Raw genomic sequence first — 10,345 nt, forward strand, 5'->3', positions numbered from 1 at the left:
TACATCAAAAGAGCTTGATTTTACAAGTTGTTTGTAAGTCGAGTCGAAAATCATTGGTCATTTGTCAATCGAACCAACACACCCAATAAGTGAAGTTAGGTTAATTCTAGTGAAATATACCAAAACATGATAATAATAATATAGTACTTAAGTAACAAATTATGGAAACTACAACAGAGGATTTGGAAAGCAGGCCGCGCTGAATGCATTATATTAAATATCTAACTAAACCCCTAATCACCTCTATATATAAAATATTTAATAAAAATATACATACAATGTAGTTTTTCTCAATCAAAATAAACAAATCATAAACGATCCCAGAGAGGCAAACCGGTTTCAGTCAGATCTTACATAGCTTATTCTTGAGTGTTTCCCGTTAACAGACAAGTACTCAATCATCTTTCAGATTTCTGGAGAAATTTATGTTTCCCTCCTAAGTTAACAGAGAATTTCCAGCAGAAAGGTCAAAATATTTGATCATGCATTTTCACAAAATAAAATGACTAAGAAATGACGACTTCTGGCTGGATAGTCTCAAGCTCAGTATGATTTAAGTATTTTTTTTCTTTTTAAAAAATACGGAGGAAAACAGAAATCATTGAAAGCCTTTTGTCCCATAACCTAATGACTTAATTGCTTAAAGTTTTTGTGCAAAATGCAAAATTTTACTTTTTCGATTTTTTTTTTTTTTTTGTCGTAATATTACGTTGTAAATTATCTGCCATTTTATCCATTTGTCTGCAATGCTCCGTTAACCTTCTCAGTTGGATTTCTGATTAATAACCAAACTACACAGTTAGGTAATGAATGTGAACCAGCAGAAATTATTGAATCTTGTAAGTGGAAGTACTAAGCCAATGCAAATCAATACCGGAATGGGCCTAAAGCTCGAATTCAACAAGTTTGGCTACGGATCAGATAGGAGCCAAGAAAAATTTTTGACAAATTTAGTGACAGACCAGGTCAAGTAGAACAATCGAATTTGTTTGTTTTTTTAACTGCCAGCAACAGCAAAAATTTGCTAGTGTTTAATGAGTTACATTTGGAGTCCAATGGATTGTGATGAACATGTCAAATTATCTATTTGCAAATGAGTGGAACTACTCCGATACAACTACCGAATTCACCAGATTCGATCATGAGTGGGAATCAAATGAACACGTTAAATTACCGAATTTTTTTAATTAGACGGAACTAGTGTGATAAAAATACCGAATCCAAATAAAATGGATAGCGAATGGGAATCAAACACATGCGTTAAATCGTGCTATATACAAATAAACGAAAAAGAAATAATAGAAACGGGCATCGTGTCTTTTCCTCAATGCCTGTTACTGCCAAAATTATCGCCTTCGGCGAAAATTTTACCGACTGCCGAAAAAATTAGAAGGGCGGGGCACTCCACCCCTTCGGGACACCCCTGATTGCAGATCACCTTTTTTGATAAACTGGATGCCCATAGTGCCTTTTGATTTAGTACAATATGCCCTTCAACAATCTCCATTAGTTTCACATTAATGCTCTTTGCCTTTTCTGATACACCCAGAAACAGATTTTTTCCTTTTCCTAATGATAAATCCTATACGTAAACAACGGGCAAATTGCATAATTCCCAATCCTTACCCTGGGGCTATGGAAGGCACGGAATCCCTGGGAGTATGTCTATTACACCTTTTGACTAATTTTAGTAAAAAAGACAATTCCAAAATTTCAATCAGTGTTGAGCATAGGGAGCACCTAAAGGAGCAAGGAAGGATGGGGGCCTGATTGCCCTCCAATGTCTCTTCAATATTTCCTGTACATATTTTAAAGTTTTAACTTAATACATTTAGTCGTCCTTTAGATATTACTAATATTCCCTTTCCACAACCAGGAAGCACATAGTGTGTTTTGATTGCGTTCAGCACACCTCTTGCCATTTCCTTAAGTTTCACCTTAATACCTTAAGCCTTTTTGGAGACCGAGAATCAAACATGCCTCTTTTACAATAAAGATCCTGATATATTAACATGAGGCAAACTTGCATAACTAACACGAGGCAAACTTGCATAACTAATAGCCCTTGTCCCAAAGGCCGGGGGTGTCCCCCCGGAGGCATAGTTATTTGACATTTGGAACAAAATGACTATGTTAAAATTATGACTTCATGCATTTGGGGGGAAACACGGAGGGGGCTGGCTGTCCTCTGATCACTTTTGACTCTTAAAAAGGGAACTAAAACTTTCGTTTTCTAATAGAATGAGCCTCCTCATAAGTTTATGAGACCAGACATTCCATAAAGTCTTATATATAAAAAATGGGTAACTTGCTTAACTAACTTACTGCCCTTGTCTGGGGGGCTAGGGGAATCTGAATCCCAGAAGTCCAATTGTTTTACAACTTAAACTATTTTGAACAAAATGGCTATCTCAAAAAGTTGATCAGGTGCATTCGGAAAAATTCATCCTGACGATGGCTGGTTGCCCTCCAATTGCTTTTGATTTTAAAAAAAGGAAATAGAACTTTCGATTTCCAGTCGAATGAGCCGCCTCCTAAGTTTATACGAACACCCCTTACATAAAACCTCATATGCTAACAATGAGCAACTCACATTACTTAGGCTACAGCCCTTGCCCCGGGAGATGGGGGTTTTAACGAACCCTTGAGGCATATTTATTTTATATTGTGACTATTTTAAACAAAACAGCTGTCTCGGAAATTTGATAAGAGACATTTGGGGAGAAAGGGCGTGGGGAGTTAGCTGCCCTCCGAATACTTTTGACTCTTAAAAAGGGCTCTAAAACTTTCTACTTCCCATCGACTGAACCTACTCCAATGTTTATACGACCACCCCTTCTACGAAAACCTTATATGATAAGAATGGGTAACTTACATACCTTACAACCCTTGTCCAGCGGGATGGGGGGGAGTCAACCCCAGAAGCATAGTCTTTTTACGCTTGGGCTATTTTGAACAAAATGACTATCTAAAAAAGTTGATCAGATATATCTGGAAAAAAGGGCATGGGGGAGGCTGGTTGCCCTCCGATCACTTTTGACTCTTAAAAAGGAAACTAGAACTTACGATTTCCAATCGAGTGAGCCTCCATATACGAACACCCCTTCCAGAAGAACCTTATATGTTAACAAAGGGCAACTTGCATTGCTTAGGCTACAGTCCTTGCTTCAGGGGCTATGGGGGGCTTTGTAAACCTGGAAGCATAGATATTTGACCTTTGGACTATTTTGAACAAAACACCTGTCTAAAAACTTTGATCAGATACATTCGCGGACAGAAGGGCCTAGAGGGTGGCTAGTTGCTCTCAGGTCATTTTTAACTCTTACGAAGGGAGGTAGAGCTTTCGATTTCCAATCTTATGAGCCCCCTCCGAAGTGTCTGCGACCACCCCTTCCATATGGTGCCTCTGGGAAAAACAAATAATAATACATTGAAGCCTTATGGCTCTTCACTCTAGGGTTGCATCTTACCTGTAACAGATCAAACAGTTCGTGGCAACGAACTGTAGTAAGGAGCGACCCGGCTCAATAGTAAACGAAACTCTAAAAATCGGAATTTTGATGCTAAAAGATACATCAAAAGAATCGGATTTTTATGCTGATTTTAAGTATAAAGTTTCATCAAATTTAGTCTTTGTCACAAAAGTTACGAGCCTGAGAAAATTTTCATTATTTTTGGAAATAGGGGGAAACACCCCCTAAAAGTCATAGAATATTAACGAAAATCACATCATCACATTCAGCGTATGCGAGAACCCTGTAGCAAAAATTTCAAGCTCCTATCTACAAAAATGTGGAATTTCGCATTTTTTGCCAGAAGACAGATCACGGGTGCGTGTTTATTAGTTTTTTTTTTTTCTTTCTTTTTCCCAAGGGTCATTGCATAGACCAACTGGTCCAAGAATGTCGCAAGAGGGTTCATTCTAATGAAAATGAAAAGTTCTAGAGCCCTTTTTAAGTGACCAAAAAATTGGAGGGCACCTAGGCCCCCTCCCACGCTCATTTTTTTCCCAAAGTCAACGGATCAAAATTTTGAGATAGCCGTTTTGTTCAGCATAGCGAAAACCATAATAACTATGTCTTTGGGGATGACTTACTCCCACACAGTCCCTGGGGAAGGGGCTGCAAGTTACAAACTTTGACCAGTTTTTACATACAGTAATGGTTATTGGGAAGTATACATACGTTTTCAGGGGGGATTCTTTTGGTTTGGGGGGTTGGGTTGAGGGGACGGGGCTATGTGGGAGGATCTTTCCTTGGAAGAATATGTCATGGGGGAAGAGAAACTCAATGAAAAGGGCACAGGATTTTCTAGCATTACTATAAAAAAAAACAATGAAAAAATAAACACGAAAAAGTTTTTTTTTCAATTGAAAGTAAGGAGTAGCATTAAAACTTAAAACGAACAGAGATTATTAAGCATATGAGGGGTTCTAAAAATACTTTAACATAAAGAGCGAGATATTTTGGAGGAGATAAATATATTGCTCTTTATACTAAAGTATTTTTAGTAATTTCAACTACTTATTCTACGGCCTTTCTGATTCAGGGGTCATTCTTAAAGAATTGGGACAAAACTTGAGATTTAGTGTAAAGAGCGAGGTATTAAAGAGGGGACAAACACCCTCATATACATAATAAAAATATAAGAATATAAAAGTCTGTCACTTGTAAGTTAATTCTTAAGTTACGTATATTTTTACTAATAAAAACGTTCGTTAAAAATTAAAAGTTCTAGTTGCCTTTTTAAGTAGCCCAAAAATTGGAGGACAACTACGCCTCCTTCCCCACCCCTTATTTCTCAAAATCATCCGATCAAAATTAAGAGAAAGCCATTTAGACAAAAAGAGAATTAGTATGCAAATTTTATTTTAATAATTTATGTGCGGAGAGGCAAAATTAAACATGCATTAGTTCAAAAACGTTCAGAAATTAAATAAAAAAACTATTTTTTTTTAACTGAAAGTAAGGAGCGACATTAAAACTTAAAACGAACAGAAATTACTCCGTATATATAATGGGTTTTCCCCTCCGCAATCCCTCGCTCTTTACGCTAAAGTTTGACTCTTTGCCACAATTATAATTTTTTAAACAATTAAAAACTTTTGCGTAAAGAGCGAGGCGTTGAGGAAGGGAAAACCCATTTTATATACGGAGTAATTCCTGTTCGTTTGAAGTTTTAATGTCGCTCCTTACTTTCAGTTAAAAAAAAACTAGTTTTTTTTATTTAATCACATCCAAGGAACTATCGGCGTTAGGCCGATAAGTCGGATAGGGCATGCTAATACACACAAACAGTGACTAGGCCTGTCTCTATATATCTTTAAGGAAAATAAAATGATAAATTATGCCATTTCTACAATTATTCCTGTAGGCCAGAGCCAAATACGACTTACTTTAAAGGTATATTAAGACATCAGTAATTATTTCTTTCTCTTTTTTCTCGCAATTGTTCCATTTTAAATCCATATTTGCAATGAAGAATTTTAGCACTATTGCTATATAAAAAAAATAAAGAGGCTCATACTCAACACTTTATTCACTCCACAAAAAAATAAATCATTTCTAATATGGACGGACATGGTAACTGGTGTAGGGTATTTAAGCATACAATTTGTACCTTCTTAAAAAGAAAAAAAGTATAACTAATTTACATTAAGAATAGGAAAGAACCAAGTTAAAAGAAACTACCACCTTCGGAGTTTAAATATTAGCCACCTCTATACTAATACCGCAAATCTTTCGAAAACACTACCTAAAGGAAAAATTATGCTAAACAGGGAAGCTGGATTTCATGTCACCTAATGAACAACAAAATATCTTCACGTGCAGGGCCGTAATTCGCTATGGAGGAAGGGGGAGGGCAACTGCACCCTCCAGACCCAAGTTTGCCTCCTCCCTAGCTGAAATTTAATTTCTGCAAAAAAAAAATCTTGTTAAAATTAAGACAAGCATGTATAATTCAAGTATCTAGGGAAACGGGTCAGTTTTTTTTAGTATATCTTTGCCTTTATGGTGATATATGACTCATTCTTCAGTTTTCACTGTCATTTTCACCTGATTTGGGAAAATTGGGTTCAACTTTGCCCCCTTCTCAGGATTTTGACGAAATTACGCAACTGTTCATGTGGGCAAATATTCAGTTTACTTCTTTTTAATTTACTACTACTAGCAACTCAGCATAAAGCCGTCAGAAGCCGATCTAGCGCAAAGGCTTATAATTTTTCAGAATAGATCAAACTCTTTTTGTGAATTTACCTCATCAGAACAAGCTCAATCAAATCTTCAAACATTTCGGATTTAAGAAGAGAATTTCGGTTCCGCTTTACGCATGACCGAATCAAGGTCAATTATCTGTTCAATGATTTTGGATCGGAGCAAAAAAAAAAATTATTCATAAGACTGGCACGATAACGTTAAAATAAAGTAAAACTTCCCGTTAGTAGAGCAAAAAACGTATTATTGTTGTGTGTATTTTTAGCAAATATTTTTCCGAGAAACAATTTATAATAACAATTTCAATTCAGAAATTCCACTTTCAATGAGAGATACCAACTAAAACTCAAAAACCAATGTCATTCGGCCATTTTCCTAAGCAAAAATTACCAACTCCTACCAGAACTTAAAAGTAGATCATGTCCAAAATAGTAGCTTTAAAAAAGACTTTTATATACAGCCAAGGGCTATATAAAGGCTCTGGGGTGGAGGGGGCTGGAATACAGTTGAACTAGAAGCGACACCAGAAATGTGATAAATAGAAATTTTCTTAAAGTAAAAAGTTAGAAATTTTTTAATATACTGTCTGGTTCAGAAGAGGGGATAGATCGAACTGTTGCCATAGTTACTTAAGAAGAGGAAACTTACACAAAGGTTGAAAACTTAAGTCCGCTTTCAGTTTAATTACAATCACTTTAATGCTGTCCAAGTTTTATGGCGTATTTTGATTACATATATTACCAATGTCAAATGACCTTATTATCTACGTTTTTTCATCCTTAGAATTACATCTGTTGTACTACCTTTTACAGGCATCAACAGAGAAATTTTCAACAATAGCCTCCATCAGGAGGTCAATCCAAGCGAAGGTACAGCGTCTAGCAAAACCAATTGAGATACTCAGTGCGGAGTGCCTCTTTTTGTAGGTTATCTGACCGGCCTAAATTACCTACAATTGAATGAACAAATAAACCACAGAACCACTTACATTCTTCTTGTCAAATATTCAAAGATCAAAATCAAAGATCAAAATCATGCGTGAAAGACTCATAGTTTTTCCACAACCTCATTAATTAATTTGATAAATTAATATTAATTATTTAATAATAATTATTAATTAATTCAATTAATTTCCTTATTAATTAATTCAACCAAATAAACACAACTAGTTTTAACTTTCCAACCTAGCGTATTCTATAACTTGGCCTGTAACTAAGTGTTATAATTTGGCCTATAACCAAGTGTTATAATTTGGCCTATAACCAAGTGTTATAATTTGGCCTATAACCAGGTGCTGTATAACCAGGTTTACCTACAATTGAATGAACAAATAAACCAAGATTGACCTAATAAAAACACTATTGCTTTTAGAACAACTAACATTCTTCTTGTCAAAGATTGTCCTTTTCGGCCAACCATCTATGGCCAAACGGAAAGCAGTTCGTCCGCGATTGGGGTGGGAGAATGTCGTAAAGAAAGATTTAAGGCAAATGGGAGCTTCTTGAATGAATTGGGATGGAGGAGGAGCGTGCGTAGCTGTGTTGACCTCAGCTAGCTTGGTGCTGCGGTGAGTTGCTAGTTGTAGTAATAGGAGATATTCTTCTTAACAGTCTATTTTCAAGAAATTTACAGCAGTGCTTACAGAAAATGCTGCTTTCAAGTAGACATATTAGTTGGGATTCATATAACGACATCACATGGTCGTTTTTCAGCGAAAAAACTACCATTTTTGCCAAAACTGAGCTTTAAAATATATCAAGATCAAAATAAAAACTTTTAAGACACAGACTCTTAGAGGTAAGTGACCAAAACTGATATTCCAGTCGTAACAGTGAAAGATCAATAAAAAGAAATGGGCACAACTGCAAGAACTTATGAATAATGCCTGTCAAATAAATACTTTACACAATAAACAAATATAAGTGCAGTTTAAGCACTGTAGCTATGAAACAAATCCATAGATTTTCATTGTATTATAGATGAAATATCACTATAATACACAAATTAATCCTCATGAAGGCATTGGTAATTTTTTTTTTTCAGCTGTGTTTTGGTGCCAGAAGTCTGCAAAGGCTAAAAAAATTTACTTGACCCATCAAAATATACATCATAATTGATATAACGGGTGTGCGCACGGGGAGGTTGCCTCGCCCCCCCCCCCCTTTCACCTTCCCAAATCTATATCTCGGCAATTCTAATTCAAATCAAGGAATAAAATTTGTTTTTAATATTGCTTCTACCCCTTTATGGTTTTTACTATTGTCCGGCATCCTTTGAAAAACTATTCTTGAGTACGGGCCTGGCCTGAATCACCTATCTAGTATTTAAACTCGGCAAGGTGGCAATCATAAACAGGTGGAAAATTAGACATAAAGAACTAAAGCACAAACTATTAAATAGGAAACAATGAGCTACATATTTTAACAATAAAAATGAATGTTTGCACTAAATATCATGTCACTCAATGAAAAAATCAAAACAATATCAGCTGATCAGTTCGCGGCAAGATACAAATAACACTATAATGCAACAAGACATAATGTCATCTACATTTTCTCCTCTGAATTCTCTCAAACGAGAAAATGATAAATTATTTACAATAAAAGTATATTTAGCACTTTTTGAAAATTTACAGGCAATTTACTAAAATTTAACATTTTTGGAAAAATTTAGAGGGTTCAGTAGCCAAATAGTGTAAGCTGAACAAAAAAAAACCGTCAATTTCAGAATACAGACTCCTGCAGTGGCTAAAATTGGAGCATAATTGTACAAAACAATTATAAAGTATTATTGATCCAATTTACTGTCATAAGTATAACATTCTACCCATAAAAGCCATTAGATTGCAACAGCACATAAATGAAATTCCCATAAGCATGACATTTTTTCCGATAAAAGCTTAGCACAACAAACAAAACAAAAGCCAAGTGGATATACTTAACCGTTGCTTTAAAAATAAAGTAATTATTTTTAGATCCTTTTGGAAATACTGAAATATCGCAGTAAACGCACTACTCTTGACTAAGTTCATGATAGCCGAGCCGTAGCTACATCGGAGTCCGTGTGCTATAAAAATGTCACAAACGGGTCTGATCTTTTTTTCAACGATTTTTAACTTACTTTAACGATCTTTTTTTTCTTTTTCTAACTTCCAATTTCAATCGGCTAATAACTAGTCATTAGAGAAATATTGATTCGTTAAATACTAACACAACAAGCATACACACGAGAAAATATTTATTTCGCAAGGGGATACAGCATCGAAAAATCACGAGATTTGAGGAGGGGGAACGAAGTCTTGACCCCTTCTCCACCTACAGCCTTATTATAATCAACTAGTTCTCTCAAGGTGATGTACTAGTTAGCACACCAGCCAAAACGATTTTGACTTAAAAACAGACGATTTGAATTTGACTTACTGGAATTAAAGAAAGATAAAAAATTGTAGTGCGTGCACTATAAATTTTTAAAATTTACCGCTTTTATATGAACAACACCAACATCTTGGAATTATCCCCAAGCAGACGTTCTTTTTGAACCGCCTACTGGCAACTATACGTGTCCCATAAAATGCCAGTAATTTATCCATAACTAAGGGACGCCAGCATGGTAATTGCCGATAAAAAGTTAGTTTGTCAATAACAGGTACATTACCTTACTCAGCACTTCACCAGCTTCATAGTGAAGAAAAAGGTATTTGTATTAAAAGATAATAGTTGGGTTTTGTGACAAAAAGAAATCCAGTAAAAAATAAAAATGAGAAATGATTGCCAGCCACAAAAAAAGTTAAATAATTTTAATAGCATATTTTAAAAACGTCCAATAGCATAAATAATCTTGAGCATTCGAAAAAGAATTTGGCAAGTCTGAATGCGATTTTAACTCACAAACTAAAAATAGTAAACGAGGAAGTAAAGGAATCTAATAATAATTGAGCAATCGGATGTAGAAATGCATATTTTGAAATAAAAAAAAAAATATGTTTTTGCATGGATATTTATATTACACTGGATTTTTTGTTTCATGTTATGAAGGTAACTATCTTATATTAAAAATTTTATCCGAGAGTTGTAGTGGAAGTATCTTACGAAAAAAATTACGGCCGATACTCACTTTTTAGACAAACATTG

Source organism: Artemia franciscana, chromosome 7 (assembly GCF_032884065.1).
Source record: "Artemia franciscana chromosome 7, ASM3288406v1, whole genome shotgun sequence".
In the NCBI taxonomy this organism is placed as follows: Eukaryota; Metazoa; Arthropoda; class Branchiopoda; order Anostraca; family Artemiidae; genus Artemia; species Artemia franciscana.